General features: G+C 45.3%; 1 pseudogene across 1 annotated transcript; it reads left to right on the top strand.

Moving 5' to 3' along the window:
* Positions 1–1,045: 1,045 nt before the first annotated feature.
* LOC120641334 lies at positions 1,046–23,005 on the top strand (annotated as a pseudogene). Its single transcript, XR_005662242.1, has 30 exons — positions 1,046–1,342; positions 2,056–2,127; positions 2,213–2,272; positions 2,371–2,476; positions 3,210–3,314; positions 3,507–3,965; positions 4,839–4,970; positions 5,049–5,135; positions 5,228–5,311; positions 5,423–5,519; positions 11,853–11,970; positions 12,481–12,535; positions 12,626–12,792; positions 13,284–13,471; positions 14,269–14,417; positions 14,676–14,925; positions 15,510–15,768; positions 15,924–16,020; positions 17,002–17,082; positions 17,217–17,273; positions 17,444–17,575; positions 17,650–17,736; positions 18,154–18,262; positions 18,352–18,493; positions 20,767–20,871; positions 21,141–21,241; positions 21,351–21,453; positions 21,530–21,652; positions 22,176–22,319; positions 22,429–23,005. The product of XR_005662242.1 is annotated as an eIF-2-alpha kinase GCN2-like (transcript).
* The last annotated feature ends 254 nt before the right edge of the window (positions 23,006–23,259 follow it).

Below are 23,259 nucleotides of genomic sequence, written 5' to 3' on the forward strand. Positions count from 1 at the left end.
CCTGGATAACTTTCTGGCTTGAAATTTGTTCTTTTTATATCTCACAGACGAAGTCGAGTTTGGAAAAGATATTTTACAAAATTGTGTACCATCATATCATCTAGATGTGTGATTTTTTGTGTGAATTTAGACGATTTTTTTGTCATAGTTTGCATGGTTTTCACGAAGTTGTGGTTTGCACTAGATATGTTCCCTAATTATAGAGTCGACTTCCGTTCCAGCCTTGTTTAGTTCTAAAAAAATTTGATAAAAAACGTCACATCTAATATTTGGACGCAGACATGGAGTATTAAATGTGAAAAAAAATCAATAGCACAGTTCACATGCAAATTGCGAGATGAATTTTTGAGTCTAATTGCGTTGTGATTTGATAATATGGTGTTACAGTAAATATTTGCTACTGACAAATTAATTAAGCTTAATGCAGTTTACATGCGAATTTATAATTTATTTTATTGTTAGTTTATATTTAATATTTTAAATATGTGTTGTATATTTCAAAAACTTTGCGCCCAAAGAACTGGCCTTGTTTAGTTCCCAAAAAATTTACTATAGTAACCATCACATCGAATTTTCATATACATGTATGGAGCATTAAATATAATTGAAAAAATAATCAATTACACAGTCTAACTGATTAGCAGGAGATGAATCTTTTAAGATTAATTAATTTATAATTATATATTATTTGTTAAATAACAACGAGATGTGATACAATTCTAAAACCCAAACTTTTTTACCAACTAAACACACCCTAAATACGCCGGCTTGAAAAATCTCGCCAACCATTTCGTCGCGCGCACGGAAGTGCCCATGACCAGCAGTAGGCTAGTAACAGCAGCAGGAGCCAGTGGCCGGGTTCGCGATCATTGACGTCACGTGCTCATCCGCAGTCGCGAGGAAAACCCCGTCCGAAAAATCTCGCTGGCTAGCCAGCCGCCATCCCCAGCGGGCCACCTGTCCGGGGCCCACGCCACAGTCGTGTTTTTTTTTCTCGCCTCAGTCGTGTTGGACTCGAGTCGACGCGCTCCCCATCCATCCATCCCAAACCCCCACGGCAAAACCGCGCCTTCTTCCGCCCGACGCCCCGCCCCGCCCCGCCAGGCGCCAGCGCAGATCTCCGCGCTTCACACCCATCGCCCTCCGCCTCCGCCTCCGCTGCCGTTTGCTTCCGGCGGGGGAGTAGGGCGACGCGCCCGCTCGCGCTCCTGCCGGCTTGACCGATGGGGCACAGCTCGAGGAAGAAGAAGAAGCGGGGCGCGGCCGGGCGCAAGGCCGCCAAGGACCACGCCGCGCAGCTCGAGGGCGACCAGACCGCCCTCGACGAGGAGCTCACCGCCCTGTAAGTCACGCCGCCGCCGCCTCCTTGGGCGCTCACCGATTCTCTCGCCCTATCGCCGCGTGGCCTTCCGCATTTCGATCGTTCGATTGCTTGCCGTCCCCTGTCTAGGGGAGCGTACTTGAATCGCCCTACTGTTATTGATGCATTATTCACATTCGTTGCTGATTGTTTCGGTGCCGTGTATCGATCCCTACCAGTGTCCTCCCCACATGGTCTCATATTTCAGTGTTACTGTTCTTCGTTTCAGTGATAATACAGCTGTGCTTATGTAGAGTTTTGCCGTTTCGCCTGTTCCAAAGCTGTTGCCATTGACGCTGAATAGAATGTAAATTTCATGTCGTTTGTTCAGTTGGTGAGGAGTTAAACCTGTAGGCTCGGTGCCCAAGCTCAATTTGTTATCGCTTTCCAACCTTTTATGCTACTGATTAGTTTTGACGATCGCTTCTGATCTAATACTCTCATTACCTTTTACTATTTCCTAGTGGTATAATTGAGTACTCTTGTTTAAATCGGTTATTGTCTACTGTCTACACGGGCATTAATAGCAGAAACACATGCTGTGTCGGATTTGTATTTTAGAGCTTGAAATGGAACTGAATAACTGGTTTACTAGAAAAACAATCAGAGTTCTGCTCTACAATCTAGTCAGTGCCCCTTCATTAACCCTTTTCTGTTTGTATGTTCTCTGCACCTTCTGGTACTACATCAATTAGGACTTCGATTTTAGGGGAGGACTTCAAAGTAAAATCAGCATCACCTCAGACCCGACTTAACATATCTATCAGGTATTATCTATGGTACATACATATGGATTTTCTAATATTGATATTTAACAATTGATGTCTTGTTACCACTGAATAACTTAAACAGGCCCTATTCTGATGGCATGGGCTTTGAAGATCTAAATGTTTCAGCTATTCTTGATGTAATGTAAGTGTCTTCATCTAAGCTATAACAACATTACCTATACTTGTTTGTTATTTGCACTGACAGGCATTTACCTCTTGATTAAAAATTTAAAAATATAGATGCTTTCCTGGTTACCCCCACAAGTGTCCGAAGTTACGTGTTGTTCCTGAAAAAAACTTGTCTAAAGAAGATGCAGATCGGCTGCTTTCACTTCTTGTTGATCAGGTATATTTGACTTCACCTGAACCGCTGAACGTATTGCTTATTTGTGACTGGAGGGAGTAAGTTTCATTGAACTCTGTTCGTTTTGAAACTGCTATGCTGCGAAATTATAAGAACAGTTCAGGCTATGTGTATGCATCCTTTTGCGAAGTGTTACATGTCAAGACTGTAGACCATATCAAGGCAGCTTCTACTCCATATACGGGCAAGTGCTGAAGTTGTTTATGCTCGCTTTGTTTGTGTGTGAACTAATTGTCCGACCATCACTTTACATTTAATGAAGGCGCAAATACATTTTTTTCTTGAATATGCAGGACTTGTGTATCATGTCATTCAATCAGAAAAATATGGTACAGAACCACTTCAAACCATTACAAACTTACATTGGAAGCTCCACTAATAATTTAAATCATGACCAACAGAAACCCAGCAGTGTTAAAACAAGCCCTAAGAACAGTACTGACACAAAGGAGACTCCCCGTTTAAAACACACCCATTGTGGTTCTTCCTTATTTCCCAAGCGACAAGAATTATGAAGATGCAAGTGCAATTTTCTAGTTTGTCTGTCAAGAGAATCAGAAATATTAAGATTTTTTTTCGTCCGGCATTGTACTTCAAAATTATGAATCGCATAATATCTTACTAAATTGAACTTTTATTTTCCCTTAGCATGACCAATTGTGATTATTGCTTTTTCCCTAGTACACCCTTGACTCATGTATCATCATCTGTTTAGGCAAACATTTATTCCCGAGAAGGGCGTGTTATGATTTTTGATTTGTTTGAGGCTGCCCAAGAGTTTCTGTCCGAGATTACTCCCACTCATGTTTCAGCAAGCACTGTAAGTCAGTTTTCTCATGGCCTTTGTTTTTGTTGTATGCATAATGAAACTAGCGATGAAAATTCTAGGCTTTTAGCTGTTTTGAATTATTCGTGATGCATTATTTGTACTGAACCTTTTTCATTTTCATGATATTATTTCATATGTTGCTCTTGGATAATGCCCGAGGTTTCTTGCTATCTGATGTTGTAGGCTTCTTGCTTGGGTTCGAGCTCAACTACTGATGTAGATGTGAAAGTTAGCCTTGGTGGTGATCCTAACCCTGGAATCTCTTACATATATAGCTCCTTTGATCTGTACAGTCAATTATATGATGATACTAGTTGGAATCGACAAGGTCCAGATCTGACAATGGATAGCGGCAGGAAAAATTCTGGCTCTCAATTTAAAACTAATGTTAGAAGCAAGAGGAAAACAGTCATAAAAAAATCTCATGTCTCAGCTGATAAGGCTTATCGTGCAAAGAGCTCATCTGGTGATAAAGCTGAACAGCAACGTGCCGCAAAGCATGGTGTCATACAGGAGGCAGCTCCGAATTTACATGTTGTGGCAGAGGACACTGAAAATGATAGCAAAACCTTGTCGACTAGCAATGCGGGAAATACATCAGATACTCCAGAAAGGAGTTCGAGCAGTCTACGTGAGCCTGAGGTAATAATACAGAACTTCTGCAGGTTCATTTTGTTTTAATCTATTTCATAGATCAACTATGGCATCACATTCTATAAGAGTAAACTGCAACCAGTGTCCTTAAAACTTTTCCTGGATTCTAATATAGGTACATGACCTCTCAAAATGAGCATCCGGGTCCTTCAACTTTAAGTGGTTCATCCCAAATGAGATTTCAGGTCCACAATTGGACCTAGAGTGAACCACCTGAAAAGTTTAAGAACTCCCTACTTAGATGCTCATTGTTATAGTTTATGGACCTAGGAGAATCTGGGAAAAGTTTTAGGACCCCAGGTGTATTTTACTCTTTCTATATATTTTACAAGGGAAAATTTAGCCTAGGTCGCACGAGGATTAGCCTAGTATGAGAATACTGTTATTTTGGATAGGAGGAAACCATCTGTATACTGACTTGTATGTCAATTCTAAATTTATTTTTTGCCAAGAGTTGTTAATTATCCTAAACTTGAGTTGAATTCTTTGTTATTGCTTTTATTTGTGATGGAGCTTTTTAAATAGTTATGTTCTACTATCAATTTTACTTGATGTGTTTGTCTTGACACACTTGACTGATTTGCACTGGCATGCCTTTTTGTGTAACATGAGGAGTCTCAACATATGTATCATTCTGACTGTACAAAATTCTTGTGCATGTGCTTTGCAACTTGGCATATTGCCATGCTAATCAATTTGTGACCATGTCTTTCAAGGTCACACCATGTAATTTGTACTATTGCTTCTGCTTTACTTTTGAACATTTACCTTCTTAGTTTTGGTAGCCTGCCTACAATTGATTTAAGTAGATAAGGTTATGATTCATTCCTAATCTTGCTGCATATTGATCAATACTGGTAGGATGCTGACCTTGCAGACGAAGCTTGGAATGAAGAAGATTGTGATTCAGACTTTAGCTCCTCAAATGCGTCATCTTATGTTTCAGATATGTTAGATGATGCTTCAAGGAATAAGAAGAGGGATTTAATTCTGGTAATTTTTTGTTTTCACATCACCCTTTGAGTGACATGTTCTCCTTAATTACTGAAACTTGTTTAGTATCTTAATTAGGTACACCTGCTTCGGATAGCCTGTTCGTCTAAGGATTCTCTTTCAGCTGCTTTGCCAGCAATATCATCAGAGCTATGCAACATAGGGGTGCGTATAGTTTTTGTCTTTATCTTGCTCTTTATTTCTTTTTGACGCCACTCTAACTGAATGATCTATCTCTTTATTTTTGTATTAACCAGGTTCTTTCAGAGTGGGCTAAGAATTTAATATCTGACTCTCCTGTTTTTGGGGAAACATTCAGTCATGTTTTCGGGCAACAAATAGTAAGTCAGACCTGTTTATCTTCTACTAATTCATGATTTACACCTACCAATATAATCTAGTGTTGATCATCTCTAATTGTTACCTGTCTTTCTGATGGCATTCACAAATAGATCTCTTCAGAGTGCTCTCTGTTTTGGAGAGCTGATAATTCATCATCTATGCCGAATTCCCGTTATTTGAATGATTTTGAGGAACTCCGTTCACTTGGTGAGTATCTTATTTCCATCAGTAATGTTTTATTGTGTAATTCAGGATGTATTACTCAACGTGTTTTCTATGTTTAAATAAATGAAGTATTACTGAAATACCCTTTGTTCCTAAAAATCTCTGAAAATAAATGTTATACTAGGATATTGGTCATCAAGATCACTTTCATATGATCATAGTATATTCATAATTTTGAAACAAAATTGTTAGAGAAAATGGACAAAATTGCATCTTGGAGACCACAAAAGGACCCCCCCAGTCTGAACTACCGACGCAGCGGTGTTCAAGACTGGACAAGAAGAGAGTACAAAGGGCAAATACCCCCCCGCAGCCACAACTAGCCACCTGCTACATTGAGGCTGGAGCGAAACTCCGAGAAGGTCGAGGAGGGTAATCCCTTGGTGAAGATGTCGGCAAACTGGGAGGTAGTCGGGACATGGAGTACCCGAACATCGCCGATGGCGACTCTGTCGCGCACGAAGTGCAGGTCGATCTCCACATGCTTCGTCCGCTGATGCTGGACGGGGTTGGTGGAGAGATACACGGCGCTGACGTTGTCGCAGTAGACGAGCGTGCTCTTGGCGAGCAGGCTGTGGAGCTCCGCCAAGAGCTGTCGTAGCCAAGACGCCTCCGCCACGCTGTTAGCGACATCACGGTACTCCGCCTCGGTACTGGAGCGGGAGACAACCGGCTGCCGCTTGGACGACCAGGAGACCAGTTTGCTGCCCAGGAAGACGGCGTAGCCGGAAGTGGAGCGGCGAGTATCCGGACAGCTAGCCCAGTCAGCGTCGGTGTAGACCACCAGCTCAGCAGAGGACGAGCGGTGAAGAACCAGGCCAAGGTCCACAGTGCCACGGACGTAGCAGAGGAGACGCTTCAGCGCAGCAAGGTGTGACTCCCGGTGATCATGCATATGGAGACAGACCTGCTGAACAACGTAGGTGAGGTCCGGCCTGGTGAAGGTGAGGTACTGCAAAGCGCCGGCCAGACTCCGGTAGGCAGTAGGATCAGCCACCGGATCACCCAGATCAACAGACGGCTTCGCCTGAGTGTCGACAGGAGTGGAGTAGGGCTTGCAATCAGTCATTCCAGCCCGCTCCAGAATATCAAGTGCGTACTGCCGCTGGTGAAGGAGAAGACCAGACGGGCGAGGCCCAACAGTGACGCCTAAGAAGTGGTGGAGCTGACCAAGATCCTTCATAGTAAACTCCTGCTGCAGAGAGGAGATGACACTCTGAAGCAACTGCTGACTGGAGGCTATGAGCACAATGTCATCGACATAGAGCAGCAGATAGGCAGTCTCATCCCCACGGCAGTAGATGAAGAGAGACGTGTCAGACTTGGCCTCGGTGAACCCCAATGTCAGCAAGAACGTGGCGAACCGAGAATACCAAGCCCGAGGAGCCTGCTTCAGACCATATAGAGACTTGTTGAGCCGGCAGACCATGTCCGGACGACTAGAGTCCACAAATCCCGCTGGCTGAGAGCAGTAGACTGTCTCTGACAGAGTGCCGTGAAGAAACGCATTCTTCACATCCAGCTAGTGCACATGCCAAGAGCGAGAAAGTGCAAGCGAGAGGACCGTGCGCACAGTAGCAGACTTCACCACTGGACTGAAGGTCTCATCATAGTCCACACCAGGCTGCTGGGTGAACCCCCGGAGAACCCAGCGAGCCTTGTAGCGCTCCAGTGTGCCGTCAGCCCGACGCTTATGCGTCCAGATCCACTTGCCAGTCACCACATTGCAACCAGACGGACGCGGCACGAGGTCCCACGTCTGGTTGGCGAGAAGAGCCGCGTACTCCTCTTCCATCACGCGACGCCAGTGAGGGTCCGCCAAGGCGTCGCGGACAGAGGTGCATACCGCAGAGACCCGCGGCTCTCCCTCGGTGGCGGAGAGAGTCGCGGCCGGAGACGCCATCCGCCGAGTCACCATGGGATGGATATGCCGAGGATCCCGATGGATGACTGTTGGGTGGTACACCGCCGGCTCGGCTCGAGAGGGAGCCGGCGGCAGCGGCGGCTCCGGTGTAGGCGTCGCAAGAGCCTCCGAAGCCGGAGGCGGCGCCGAACGACGCCGGTACACTTGTACTGGCTGAGCGTACCGCTGCGGCGCCGGTGTCCGCGCCGAACGACGCCGGTACACCTGCATCGGCTGAGCGTACCGCGCAGGTGCAGGGAAAAGCACCGGGGCCGCGCGTGGCGCAGGTGCACGACCGGAGGTCCGGGGGCCGCGCGTGGTGTGACCGCGGGCATCGGGGCCGCGCTCGGCGCAGCAAGGATCACCAGAAGCGGTGCTGGTGTACCGGGAAAACCTACAGGGAAAGGATAGACAAGTAACGGTGGCTGAACCACCGGATCAGTTGAAAACAGTGAATCCAACTCGGGGTCAGAAGGTGTGGAAGAGGTGGAGTAGGGGAAATCCGACTCGTCAAAGACGACGTGTCGGGAGATCAGAACGCGGCTAGAGGTGAGGTCAAAGCATCGGTACCCCTTGTGGTCAGGGGAGTACCCATGGAACACACAACGAGTCGAGTGGGGCGCCAGCTTGTGAGAAACGGTGGCGGAGGTGTTAGGGTAACACGCACACCCGAAGACCCGAAGGTGGTCGTAGCGAGGAGGCGTACCGAAAAGAGCGTGGTGTGGAGTGAGAGCAGGAGAAGCAGTGGTCGGAAGACGGTTAAGCAAGTAGGTGGCGGTGTGGAGGCTCTCAGCCCAGAAGCGCGGGGGCAGAGAGGCCTGGATCAGAAAGGTGCGCACGACGTCGTTCGTCGTGCGAATCATCCGCTCAGCCTTGCTGTTCTGAGGAGAGGTATACGGACAAGACATACGCAGCTGAACACCCCGAGAGAGGAAGAAGGAACGGGAGGTGGAGTTATCGAACTCACGTCCGTTGTCGCACTGGACGGCCTTAACGATGAGGCCGAACTGAGTGGACACCCAGGCAAAGAAGTGGAGGAGGGTGGGAAAGGTCTCAGACTTGGCGCGCAAAGGGAAAGTCCAAGAGTAATGAGAGAAATCATCCACCACGACTAGATAATATATATTGCCAAACATGCTGAGTACAGGAGATGTCCACAGGTTACAGTGAACAAGATCAAAAGCATGCGCAGCATGCGAAGAAGAAGAAGAAAGTCTAACATGACGACCTAACTGGCACGCATGACAGAGGTGCTCAGCAGGAGCCCTAGTATATGGAACATCGGTACTACGATTGAGCTGAGCCAAAACGTCGCGGCCGGGGTGTCCAAGCCGGCGGTGCCAGGTGGTGGAAGAAGGCGTCACGGCAAAAGCAGCAGACGAAGAAGAAGAAGCCGAAGGCGGAGCAGCGGAAGCAGGAAGCCGAAGAGTGTAAAGGGGCCTCGGGCTGTCACATCGGAGGAGCGGACGCCGGGAAGCCGAATCCTTCACAGTAAGACCAAAATAGTCAAATTCGATAGAACAGGAATTGTCAGCAGTAAACATTAGGAAGACGAAAAGAGCCTGGAGCAGAACCCATGGCAGTGACAGGAAGGCAAGATACATCACCAACCATGATGTAAGAAGGAAAAGAGAGGTGTGGGGTCGGACAGAAGAGAGGATACCGGCATCTGAGGTGGTGTGGAAGGAGGCACCCGAGTCGGCGATCCACTCGGTGCTGACCGGGGGCGTCAGTCCCATGGTGCTGAAGGACTGCGCCAGAGCGGCCTGGTCCCACCCCCCAGGCCAGATCGACTGCTGGCTGGGCTGAGCGGGCGGGGTCCAGGGCGGCGCGAAGAGGAGAGCACCATCGGTGAACATGGCCGCCGGCTGGAGCTGAGGACGAGGCCCCCCGCCCGGACCCTGGAACGGCCACATCGAGATGCCCCCTGACCATAGGTTGCTGAAGGATGGCCAGGGCGTACCTCCAGGGGCAGGGGCGGGAGCGGGAGCGGGAACCCCCAGAAGCAGGGCCTCCAATGCCACCACCACCCCGTTCCCCCGCCGCCGACGTCCACGCCCCCCCATCTCCGGTCTGCCCGGCGGGAGCAGCACCAAGGAGGGAGGTGGCAGGAGTGGCGGAAGAAACCGGTGGAGCAGCGACGAGCGCGGTGGGGGTGGGCGAGGACGATCCGGGCGCGAGACCCCTGGTGATCTCCTCGAGGGCGAGGTCGTCCCGGATCTGCAGGAAGGAGGGGAAGGGCCTCTGGCGGGCGATCCAGCTCTTCTGGTGGTCATAGGTGCTGCTCAGGCCCCGCAGGACATTGAGCACCAAGACCCGATCGGACACCGGACACCCGAGGTCGTGAAGAGCGTCGGCCATGCCCTTCATCCTCCGGCAGAACTCACCTACAGAGAGGTCCCCTTGCTCGAAGGTGCGGAAGGTGGCGTCGAGCTGGAGAGCGTGGAACTCGGCGTTGCCGAGGAACTGCCCCTTGAGCGCCACCCAGGCCTGTCGCGCAGTGCCACCGTGGGTCCTGACGAGGTCCTAAAGATCTAGGGAGATGGTCCCAAAGATCCAGGACAGGGCGACACTGTCGAGGCGCAGCCACACCACGTCCCGCGTCTCGATCGGCGAGTCGACGAGGACGTGGTCGTCGAGGGCGTAGCGGTGGAGGGTGAGGAGGACCTGGTCCTGCCAGCGTCCGTAGGAGGAGGACGTGGGGTCGAGGAGGACGGTGACCAGGGCCCTGATGTTCTGGACGGCGGCGGCCTAGAGGTGGAGCTGGGCGACCATGGGGTCGGTCGGGTCGTACCGGGGTCCAGATCCAACGGGCGGGGCCTGGTGGGCAGAGGAGGGCCGTGCTCGGGGACGACAGGCAGCTGGCCGGAGGAGGCTCGAAAGAAGTGCTCCGCCTCGGCGATCCGGAGAGCGAGGGCGTCGGCCGTAGCGCGCTCGTGCTCCCAAGCAAGGGCAGCCATGCGGACCTGCTCCTGGGCCGCCGAAGCCTCCGACTTGGCGGCGAGGAGGGCCGCGGCGAGAGCGGTGTCGGCCTGCTGCCCACGGAGAGCAGCGGCGGCGAGTGGCGCATCCGCGGGAGACATCCCGAGGCCAGACCACGCGGCGTCAGGCGCGGCGTCGGCGGCAGGCTTCTTGCCCGCCGCGACAGCGGCGCGGTGGGCCACAGCGGCGGCCGGATCAGCTGCGCCGCGGCCTGCAGAGCGGCCGGATCGACGGCGGCGGCGCGCTGCTGGGCCCCCGCAGCCCCCGCGCCAGCAGCTGCGGCGGCGGCGACGGCGGGCATCAGGGGGCCCTGCTGGGTAGCGTCCTGTAGGGGGCGGCGCAGGGGACCTTGGGCGGCGGCGTCCTGCAGCCCCGCGCCTGCACCCGCAGCGGCGGCGGCGTCGAGCAGCTGCTGGGGCGGCATGGGAGGCCCCTGCTCGGGCAGCAGGGGGCCGGCGGCGACGTCCGCCGCGGCGGCGGCGGGCAGGACCGCCAGGGCGGCGGCGGTCGGGCCGCGCCAAGGGCCAGCGGCGGCGGCCTGGATCAGAGAGGATCCGGCGCCGGCGGCAAGGAGGAGAATCCGGGAGCAGGGGAGGAAGGAAGGGGAGGGAAGGAGGAAGGGGAGAGGAGGGGCGGCGCCGGGAGGGGCGGGGGCGGCGGAGCGGCGGCGGCGGCTGGGTAGGGAGGAGAGGGAAAAAAATCAAGTCTGATACCATGTAGGAGGGAAATAATGGATGTATTCCTTCAAACCCTAGAAGGGTGGGATATATAGTTCCTATACATGGGCCTCTAAATGGGCCTCTATACATGGGCTCAATATACACCAACAACTAGGTAACTAGCACCAGCAGACCTGAGGATAAACCCCTTGCTTGATTGTTGTCAATCATTGAAGTTGGCCTTTTCTTTTTTTTACTATTATTACTATTTGCCTTCTGTTACTAGCTCTTGGCCCAAAGGTACTTAGCCAACCCTATATTAACCAACTAGAGCCAATGATTTTTTGGTAGCCCCGTTGTTCGGTCTTTGTGAATCATTGTAGTGTGGGTTGGTGATGTACTGTTTTATGTGTGACAATCTGTATTTATTGTGTGATAATTGGTACTCGTTATGAATATGCTTGATATTAAATTCTGCTGTTGCTCATGGTAGTGGATAGATATACTATGGCAGAACTAGAAATGGTCTGGGCCTTGGCTGGGCCCGTTACTCATGGCTGGGTCCATGTTATTTTGAATTCTTACAGTAAAACTTCAATGGAACAGGTTTTTGGGCTTACACCCCTGGAGCCCCAGAGGCCCAGGGTGTGGCTCCTACCTGAGTAATGATGAAGGTCTCACCTTTAGTATTGAATTGTATGAGTTGCAGTTTTAACCGCCCGTGTGTATTTTCATCAATTAGCATGACTTTTTAAGATATCATCTGTACAGGTCAGGGGGGCTTTGGTCGTGTTGCATTATGCAAAAACAAGCTAGATGGACGGCAGTATGCTGTAAAAAAGATACGCCTGAAGGATAGAAGTCCTCAAGTGAATGAGAAAATTTTAAGGTTTGTATATATTCAATCAAGTTCTATTGTCAGAAACGGATTTTTGCTTTATGCAGTTGTTGCATCCTTTCTATGTTCATGTTTGGGGATTATCTCGATGGTGCAAGCAATGGAAAAGATTGCTTCTAATTTCTATCAGTCAACTTCTTTTTTTTTTGTATATTAAGCATCTTTACATTTCTATTTATTTAGCTTGGACCAGTCAATTCAACTATGCCATTGGCTAGAACATGTAAATTCATGCCACTTCTGCAATTCTTGTAATGAGCCAGTTAGGCATTAGCTGACCAATAGGTATGTTTGATATTATTACTGGCATTGTGCCTCCCTATAGATTATAGGAATTGTTACAATTAATGAGGTTTACAAATATAGTATCTACTCATCAGTAAGACAGTAACTCATGTGGATGTGGTCCTTTTTTTTACATCTCTTTTTAAGGAGTTTGCTCCAGCACATCTGTTATGGCCTTTTTGATGTTTCTCATTAATATTTTTGCAAGGTACTCAGAGAGGTAGCCACACTCTCACGATTGCAACATCAACATATTGTCCGTTATTACCAGGTGATCATCTCCGCTGATGTTTATTGCTTCAAAATGAAATCGTTTTACTCAACGTGTGGCCAAGTCTGACACCTGTCATTGAGATGCCAGGCATGGGTCGAAACTGAATACGGTCATCATAATATTTTGAATGCCAGTGGATCCCGCACTGCTGAGAGCTCTATCTTTAGTTATGACGACATCAGCCTATCAGATGCAGGTGGTGGAAATAAGCAGGAATCCACATACTTGTACATCCAAATGGAGTATTGTCCTAGGTGTGTTTCATTACGCAGCTATGCACTAAGTAAAGCTGTGCTGCGGTCTCTTCACCAATGTTTATTTTGTGTTAACTTTGTCGAGAAACTCCTGATGCTTGAACCATATATTAAAATTTTATTATAATTTATCAAGGCACACTACACTGATTCCATCGAAAAGACCTCACTCTTAATAATATTATTAAAAAATTTCTTATCCCTGAGACTGTAATATGGGGTTCTTTTGTCATTTCCTTCAATCATTTTCTTGGTTTTTGCCGGATCAGAAATGTTTTCTAAAAAGTATCGGAGGGTCTATGTTAAATAGTTAATATTTGCAGGGATATAATTTTGAAGGGTTCTCATGGGGCTTTTATTTTGAATTGTTGGAACTTTGGGCAGTGTGATCTTTCTTTCTGCATCTTCAGTCATTGAATGCCATTCTACAGTAAGATATAGATTATAATTATTCTGTACCTAACCTTTTTTGGACTACTGTTTTTTAAAAGGACCCTGCGACAGGATTTTGAGACATACAGTTCATCTTTTGATGTTGATCATGCATGGCACCTATTTCGACAAATTGTGGAAGGTCTAGCTCATGTCCATAGTCAAGGAATCATACATCGTGACCTGACTCCAAGCAACATATTTTTTGATGTTCGCAATGATATTAAAATTGGGGATTTTGGTCTAGGTATGTACAGTACATGATGATATCCAGAACTGGCATGTCTTTTCAATCTGGTTTTTGTTTTTATTCTAATTTTCAGTGCTGTGTACCAATAAACAAAAAATCATTTAATGTTGTATAAGAAGCAATTGTTGCTGATATTTTGTTTCTTCTTTTGATTGATATCTTTTAATATCATACATGTAAAATCATATAGGTATGTAAATATTTTTATTTGTCATATAGTGTTGTTGATATCGTGTAGTATTCTTTTTTTATTGATTTATTTACCTGATAGCTCTAAATATGAGGTTTTAAGATGAAACCTGTAAGCTTCTATGGTACGAGTCATATAGAATGAAATGCTGCTGTCATTATTTCCCTATTTCATGTGGTATTGGCAAACTCAGTTAGATAGTTCTCAATGTGCCTGTTGAGTGGAGACAGTGTGGCCAGTATGGTCATATGAAGTTTCCACTTTCCAGCTTCAGTTGTTTCTTTCTAGAATATTGGTAATTATATTGTCAAAGGAATACACTGTTCTAGCTTGTGATTGTAGAAGGGATAGAATTTGTGTAATGGATTGATGGTTGTATTGCATTGAGGCTTCGGCCGGTATATATAAGAGTACATGACTTGGGGGGCAAGACTCCCCGGGATACATATGGCAGTCTACGATACATATATCTACAACTACCAAATATACTCTAATAGTGATGTTTCAGCTGCCAGTGCTTTACTATGTAATCATGATTACTTGCACTAATCTAAAAGTGATTGAAAAAAAAAGTCTCAGCTGAAAATATTTTTGTCATTGTTAGCCAAATTTCTGAAGCTGGAGCAGCTAGATCATGACCAATATCTTCCTACTGAGGCAATGGGTGTTTCAATGGATGGAACCGGTCAAGTTGGTACCTATTTTTATACTGCACCTGAGGTAGAGCAGAAATGGCCACAGATAAATGAAAAGGTTAGAACAGATTGCTTGGTATTTTTTCGCTTAAAAAATGAACAAAAAACATCTAGTTGTGAAATGTGGTTGGTCTGCCCTATGGGATAGGTTTTAGTATTTGTTTTTCCTTTTTCTGATGTTTCCCCTTTGTGTACAGAGTATTTGCTTATTCTTGAAATGAATTTAGAGCTCCTAATCTCCTACCCATGGTTTTAAACATTTGGTAATATGACGATATTTCCTTTTAATGTGGTTTTTATTTATGTCAATTGTCAGGTTGACATGTACAGTTTGGGAGTTATATTCTTTGAGCTTTGGCATCCATTTGCCACAGCGATGGAAAGGCATCTTGTTCTTTCTGATCTTAAGCAGAAGGGAGATCTTCCAAAATCATGGGCAGCACAATTTCCTGCCCAGTTAAACCTGTTAAGACGCTTACTATCTCCAAGCCCATCTGACCGTCCATCTGCTGTTGAGGTCTTGCAAAGTGAACTGCCTCCTCGGATGGAAGACGAATGGCTAAATGGTAAGTCATTAAAATATTACTTCATTATCACCGAAAGAACAGGTTATGACTTGATTGTTGATTGAAATTGATGACTGCTAAAAAAAAATTGGATTGATGAATTTTAGGTTTCTGCTCTTTTCATATGGCCTTCTGCCTATAAGAGTATAAGAGGCCTACTTGTCTCGTATATTAGGCACCTGTGATGTGCTCTATCCTTTTTTCTCGAATACGCAGGAGAGCTGCGTATCTTTGTATTAAGAGAAGAAGAAAAGTCCAATTACAAATCAACGCTCTATCCTTGTTGTTTGTGAGTTGATTTGGCTGCTCATATGCAGACCGTGTGTCCACTATTTATTAAATGAATTGGTATGTTTGACACTTTGACGCCATTTTATCTAGAGTTTAAACCTAATCTTAAAGCTTTCTTTTTTTTGTAAATAGACACTGCCAATACTATTAAGTTCATATATTTGAAGTGCTGGAGCCACACTAGCCTTCCCTGTCGTCTACTGTCTACATCTCTGAGCCTGGCCCTATAATTGAAGTGCCAATTTCATCTGTTTGACGGATTTATGTTCACTACTTTTTGGCAATTGGTACAGATGTGCTTAGAATGATACAGACACCAGAGGACTCATATGTTTATGACCGTGTTATATCTACAATATTTAATGAGGACAGGCTGATTTCCAAAATGCAATGCCAACATGAAAGCAGCAAAAAGTCCACTGGTAACACTGATAACAGTGAACTTTTGGATACTATCATTGAGGTTGCCAAGGAGGTGTTCAAGCGACATTGTGCTAAAAGGTTCCAAATATCTCCCTTGCATACTTTGGAAGGAAGTTTTACTGAAAATAGGTATGTTATTTCTATACCACTTAAATGTCTCATGTTTTGTTTGCTTCGGAGTAATAGCTGGTGGATATTTGTTCTAAGAGAGAAGCCGACAAGTGATACCTATTTTTTACTAACACTCTGCACTGAATTTGATGCTATTGCCTACAATTTTCTAGGGAAAAGACAGTGAAAATCTTAACTCAAGGAGGAGAGATGCTAGAACTTTGCTATGAACTGCGAACACCATTTGTTATGTCAATTGCTGGTAATCAGGTCTGTGGCAAGTTGGTGTCCTTTTTGTGTTTTCACTTGTGAGAACGTGTATGCTTCTATTTTGTTTTTTTATATCTCATGCATGCATATTTCAACTCTATTTGACTCGTTACCTTTTTTCTTACATAATAGTTTAGTTTTTAGACGGGGCATGTTTCAACTACGAACTATCTCTGTTTTTGTTTTACTTGTCATTTTGGACACTGATGCAGTCTGTAGTACTCCCTCCATTCCAAGATGTAGGTCGTTAAATTTTGTTAAGTCAAACTTTTTTTAATCTTCGACCAAGTTTATATAAACATATATTAACATCGAAAAATACAAATAAATGCACTAAAGACATTTGATGGTGTATTTAACAAAACTTATTTGATGTTGTAGATGTTTGTGCGTTTTCTTTAAACTTGGTCAAAGTAAGAGAAGTTTGACTTAGAAAAAAAAATGAAACTACTTTCATTTTGGGACGGAGGGAGTATATATTTTAGAACATTGTTCTATAATTATATGCGCATATTAGGAAATACTAGCCAATTTAATTAAAAAAATATATACTAGAAAAAAAATCAAGTGAAAACTTCTTGGAAGTTGGTTGTATATTTGCGGTCAAAAGTTGAGACATGGCTTCACAGTACAAGTAAATCACTTCTTGGTGAATATAGTACTACCCTACTCGTAGATTGTGCACTGACTGCTTTTTGTGTCCGTGGCTTGAAACACTTATTCTAGAAGGTGGCTTAATTTTTGTTTTTGACCGAAAACAACAACAAATTTGAATGTGCGTGTTGTGTCACCACATTTGTTAGTTCAACTTCTAAGGGATTTAATACTGTAGTGGATCCAGGGAAAAATCCATTTGATCGTGGCAAGGTCAAGTAGCCATCTGTCAAGTCACTGTTTTGGGATTTTCTGAAAGCATGAGTATATGACACCTTTGCTTTCTTTCTTTTTTCTCTCCCGATCTACTCACAAATTCATCCGCAGACATCATCATTCAAGCGTTATGAAATATCATGGGTTCATAGAAGAGCTGTTGGCCATTCAACTCCTTATCGTTTTCTTCAGGTACATGCTTTAAATAGACGGGATTGCCATTTAGACACAAACATTTTTAAAGTTAGCACCCTTCATTTTTGACTCTTTTGCTTACAAAATAATTGAAGAAATCCTTCTCAAAGATAATGCTGATATCCTGTTAGGGGGATTTTGACATTGTTGGCGGTGCTTCACCAATACCAGAAGCTGAAATCATTAAGGTAGCATATCCCCACATGACAAGCTGTCTTGTGTTCTTGCTATGATATTTTTTATTACTTATCTTTGTTTTTAAGAAAATCATTTGAAGAGGTAAAACTATCTTGGAAGGTGCATTTTAATAGTAAAAATGGAGTTTTGTGTTGTAGTAACTGTTTCTTTGTGATGATAGGTGGCTTTGGACCTTGGGACCCGTTTTTATGATCCCAAGGCACTAGTCATACGTCTGAATCATGGCAAACTTGCTGAAGCAATTTGCTCCTGGGCAGGAGTTTCTCAGGAACGAAGACAAAATGTTGCTGAGGTATGATCTTCTGCCTTATCTGTTTCTGAAACTTTTGCGATTATATTAGCTGATACTTTCTTTTCTGTTTTCAGTTTCTATCTTCAACTCTTGTTCAATATTGGCCAAATAAGGCTGACCGCAAGTCACAGTGGAGTTTGATTAGGGGGCAACTGTTGCAGGTATTAGAAGCATTTACATAATGATACAGTACAATGAACTATCGGAGGAGTAGCTTCATAACATTTGTTCCTCTTTATAAGAGCATTCTTCAATAGCACAATGTGGAAACTGCAGTTCACACTTGGATTCGTGGAAAAAGTTGGCATCTGTGTTACATTGTGTGTCCTTGGATAAATGAGCTTGCTTCTCCACACCCAACCAATCTTATTCAGAAAAGCCCAACGCCCCAACCAAAAGATTCGTTTTGGACTTGTAGAACTGTGCTGCTGTGGTTATAAATGCTTTTTACTGGGAATCTTTTTGTTTTTATTTAAGTGATTGTGGTATATTATTATGGATATGAACATCATTTAAAGAAAACTTAGCATTTCAGCAAATAGTTTTGATGACGTGGGCTGGTTTATCAAATGCTCCAGGATCTCCGACTTTCTGAAGAAGTTGTTGAGAAGCTACATAAAGCAGATCAGAGGTTTTGTGGCTCTGCAGATCAAGTACTTGCTAGATTAAGAGGGACCCTGTTCTATGGTAGTGATTCTTTAATCTTTATTTCATTAGCTGCTTAAATCTGAGGGCTGGAATATTTAATTGTCTTTACTGTGAATTTCTTGCTATAGATAAATCTGCTTGCAAGGCTCTTGATGATCTATCTGCACTTCTGAAATGTTTGAGAGTATGGTTGGTAGAAGTGTAGAACCAGTTACTATTGATGTCCTCATGCCTCCCTCAGAATGTTACTATACAGATTTGTTTTTCCAGGTGAAGTACTACAACCTTGCATCTTCAGATTTATTTTTGTTACGATAGGAAAGGAGGCTGAAATATTGGATGTATTGGATAGCCCCAAATGGGGTATATATAGTACATGAGCACCCAAACCCTAGACAATAGGAAAAGACTAAACTACCCTTGACTCATTTACTCTTATACCCTTAACACCCCCTCTCAAATGCAACGTGAATGCAATGTCGTTGCATTTGGAGAGTTGACACTAAGCACTAGACTCAAACATAAACATGAAATTGATACAAGATACATCCGAAGTCCAAAATCAAAGATGTCGTCGAAGCGTGCAACTCTTGAATATGTCGATGTAGAAAAGGATCTCCTCCACAAGCGGGTATCGCCTTCACAACCGTACTTCAGCGAATAGCCCGAGTCTTCACAAACCAGTACATCAACTCCTCAAACACGAGCCTTGCTTTGGAGTCTTGAACTTGACAATAACTTGAGATGTGTCAAACCAGCCAAACGGAGAGGAGAATGAGAGATCACTGCTGCAAGACGGCAAGCAGGAGGATGTGTGATGATGACGACGAATAAACGGCCATTGATCATGACGTGGAGCAAAATGGCTCCGAAAGGGACCAAGAGGGCAAACATCGCATCAACAATGATGATGTGATTAGCTAAATCGACGGGACTTAGCTAACCAAAATAAAAACAAGATATGGGCTGATTTGATAAGGAAATGGTGGACACGCACGGCATTGACGAACTGGAGATGTATAACTGGACTTGGATATGACAATATACTATGGATAGAAGCAGCAGCAAGGCAACAAGCAAAATGGGACTATGGATGGACTTATACGAAGCAGCAGCAAGCAAACAAATAGGTGATAGCAGCAGCAGATTGCCACAGGCAATTGGCAAATTCCACCAAGAGCAGCACATTGGTGTGCAGCCCAACATCAGGAAGCCATGTGCCTCTGCAGAAAGAAGAGACAGGCAAATAAAGCATCGTGGGTTGCTGCAGATAGTACCGAGCTGCTGCTGATGCAGGTGGACCAGTGACGGGCTGATGCAGAGGCCACAAGGATGGGGCGACCTCCTCTACGATGGCCGGCGGCAGGATGACGGGGAAGAAGAGCAGACAGACCTCTGCTGCTCCAATCCCAGCCGCAGGAGCAGGGGGGAACGAGCGGACGAGGGATGAGGAGGCCGTGGCCCAGCGCAGGAGGAGGTGGACGGCGGCCAGGCGGCGCCCGATCTGCAGCCCAGGGAAGATGATTGGGCCGGCGGCGGTGCGGAGAGGAGCCGCAACGGGGAGAGGAAGCGCCTCCAGCAGAGCCGCAATAGGCGGATCCGCGAGCGGAGACGAGGCGGAGGTGGAACCGCGGAAGTGGAGGTGGAGAGGGGGTGGAGCAGAGCCGCGACGGCGGCCGCGGACGGAGGCGCGCGGACGGAGGGACGACGCGGAGAGCGGACGAGCAGGGACGTCACGGACGGAGCGGACGGCGGCTGCGCGACGGGCGCGGATGAGGGCCCGCGGCAGCGTTCGCGACGGGCGGTAGGCGGCCGCGCAGATGGAGGCCCGCGGCCGCGCGACGGGTGGCCGGGAAAAGCGGATCCACCGGCGGGAAAGCGGATCTACCGACGGAGGCGCGCGACGAGATGACGGGCTGCTGACGAGCTGCTGCTACTGCTGTGATGACGCTACGGGAAGGGGAAAAATGGATTTGGGGCTTGAAGATGCCGCCCCCAGGAGCAAAATCAATGCTCCCAGGGGCAGCGCAGCGGCGACGAGGGTGGCGGCGCCGGATCTACACAACCTGGAGCTCTGATTCCATGTTATGATAGGAAAGGAGGCTGAAATATTGGATGTATTGGATAGCCCCAAATGGGGTATATATAGTACATGAGCACCCAAACCCTAGACAATAGGAAAAGACTAAACTACCCTTGACTCATTTACTCTTATACCCTTAACAATTTTCACTCCAAAGTTTTGCTGTTCATTTTATAGTGCACACTTATCTCGGGAGAGAACCCTATTTTATTCCTTGTCCTGAAAATTAACCATACCATTCTAATGTAATATTTATTCCTTGTCTTTGTTAACTGATGACAAAAATAGTTGAAAAGAGCAGAAAACAAGATATACACACTTGGAATGCTAGTCGAGTCATGAAATAATAGGTCATATGTCAATTGTGCTAAGCATTTTATTAGTGCTCATGCTTTGCTCCTTCAAAATTTTATGTATTCTTTTTGATATGGCACATGCAATTAACCCCATCTGGACACAGGTATACTCAAAAGAAGGTAATCATGGACCAAGTTTCCATGAAAAGTTGCTGGCAGTTGGTGGGCGATATGATTGGTTGATGGAACAAGCTTGGGATAAGGCACATGTAAGTTGTACTTGAGGCCTCCTGTATGCTAAAGGAGATACCTTGAATGCATCTATTTTAACGAATAACTACATGCAGATGGCACAAAATCCTAGCTTGCTTACTGTACAGCGACCTCTTTCAGATGCTATATATTGTCCCGTATCTGTCCATGGGAGTTAAATTATTGCTGTTGTTCCCACAAATACATTTCATTTAATGAAAAGAAAATAGAGAAATAATGTCCACTGATTTCAGTCTTCTAATTGTATTGGATGTGACCTGTGCAGAAATCCAAACCCCCAGGTGCTGTTGGTGTGAGCATTGCACTTGAGAAATTCCTTCCTAACAATCCTTCATCTGATCTGGGGCTGCCAAGGTTACTGTCCAGGTGATCATAGATACTTCTGAATTACACTTCCCTCTCCAGTATCAGTGATTCTTTTCTTCCCAATAATATCTTTGATCTCTAAAAACTAAATAAGTTACGTGGCATTCAGGATTGAACCTAGCATCAGTGTACTTGTGTGTTCAAAGGGTGGTGGCGGTCTGTTAAATGAGCGCATGGAACTTGTTTCAGAGCTTTGGAAAGCTAACATAAAGGTGGGTTCTAAAAGTATCACTAGCAGAGTGAAGTTATTATGATTATGACCACTGCTAATAGATTTACCATTTTCAGGCTCAGTTTGTTCCTCAGGAAGACCCAAGTCTGCAAGAACAGTATGAATATGCCAGTGATCATGACATCAAATGCCTCGTATTTATCACGGAATCAGGTCTCTCACAGACAGATCTCGTGAAGGTAAATACATTAAAAGTTGGACTGCTAGGGACTGTACCTTGCTTTTATCCAACTGCTTTGGATTTTATTTGCTTCTGTGTTGTGTGTTTGTGCTGTGACTGTGAGTATGAACTTTTAAAAGCATTTCATATATGCCTATATGTCAATTGTAATTTCTAGTTAGCAACCTATATGGCAATTGTAGTTTCTAGTTAGCAAAACTTCTCTAGTATAGTATGTTTAGCTTATATGACCAGTTTCTAGAGCACTGAATCCATTTGCTTTTGAAACTAAGATTAATGATCAAATTGCCAGTTATATCAGATATTAACAGAATTCATGTTTACTGCTTGTATTCTAATGTTGAAATTGGAGGCAGAGACTACCTTATGAAAGAGTGAACTCGAGATACATAAAAAAATATGATTATTCAGAAATTTAAATACAAGAAACCAGCTGTTTGGTTATTGCTCTAGAAACCTTCAGTAACTATTGTGCAGAGGAAGCGCTGATCAACTCTCCTTTTTTGGCGTCTATGGCACAGGTTCGGCATCTTGATTTTAAAAGGGAGAAGGATGTTAAAAGAGAGGAACTTACAAAGTTCTTATCTGACGCAATATGTTCACAGTTCAAAAATCCTACTATATGGAGCGTTACCAGTGGCCCTCCTTAGTCATTTTGTGTTCAGGTTTGTTCCATAGCATCACGAAATGCATAACTTTTTGACTACCTTTTTCTGTAGAAATTTTGTGTATCTTATATTAATTTCCATTATGTTTCAATTCCATTCTTTTCAGAATGAGCCAAATTTGTGGCTTCTGGTGTCTCTTAAACTTCCAGGTGAAACCAGTGTTATCTGTTCAAACATTGTCTGGGCACACCACAATCATGCATTCTGGCTTCCAGCAAAAATGGTAAGGCATGGCTCTCAGCAGTCTCGTCTGCTCTTCCATGGACCGAGGGCCAACGTTACACCCTGTGCCCTCAACCGAAGATATGCACAGTGTTTGGCCAATTGGTGTGGTCCTGGTTGAACTTTTTGAGGACCAAAGCCATGCAGGGTAGCTTCAAAATACAAGGTGGCAGGTAGTTGGTGCAATTCTGCAAGTTTGGGGTTATTGGATAGACGGAGAGTTTGCTCCTGCAAAGTGCACGGTAGCACAATTGCTATGCGACAGACCATTCTTTCTTTGCGTGTGATTAATTTTCAATAGGATTGCCTTGTACTTGGTCCGTTTTGTTGTTTTGTTGCAGTACATGTACATTGTTGGTTTTGGGGTAAAAAATGTACATTCTTGGGTTGCTGATTGGAAATGCTCATTTCTGCAACCGCCTGTGCTTCGTAGTCATATATGCAATGGTAAAGAGCACTAAGATTTCTGTCACAGGACCACTAACTACCAACAGTGAAGATGTGTTCAGTCTATCTATGATACATGACACATCTCTCTCCTTTTTCTTAAAATGAATAGGGGGATCTCAACAATCTCTATGACCGACCTCTCTCCATTGAAAAATATGTAGTATACATGTGAGATATGTTTTCTACGATGCCTTTGGTCAAAAAAAAATGTTTTCTACTACCTGATTCGTGCTGCATAATCTCCTCGGCAAATTAAACGAGCGCG

This window comes from Panicum virgatum, chromosome 7K (assembly GCF_016808335.1).
Source record: "Panicum virgatum strain AP13 chromosome 7K, P.virgatum_v5, whole genome shotgun sequence".
In the NCBI taxonomy this organism is placed as follows: domain Eukaryota; kingdom Viridiplantae; phylum Streptophyta; class Magnoliopsida; order Poales; family Poaceae; genus Panicum; species Panicum virgatum.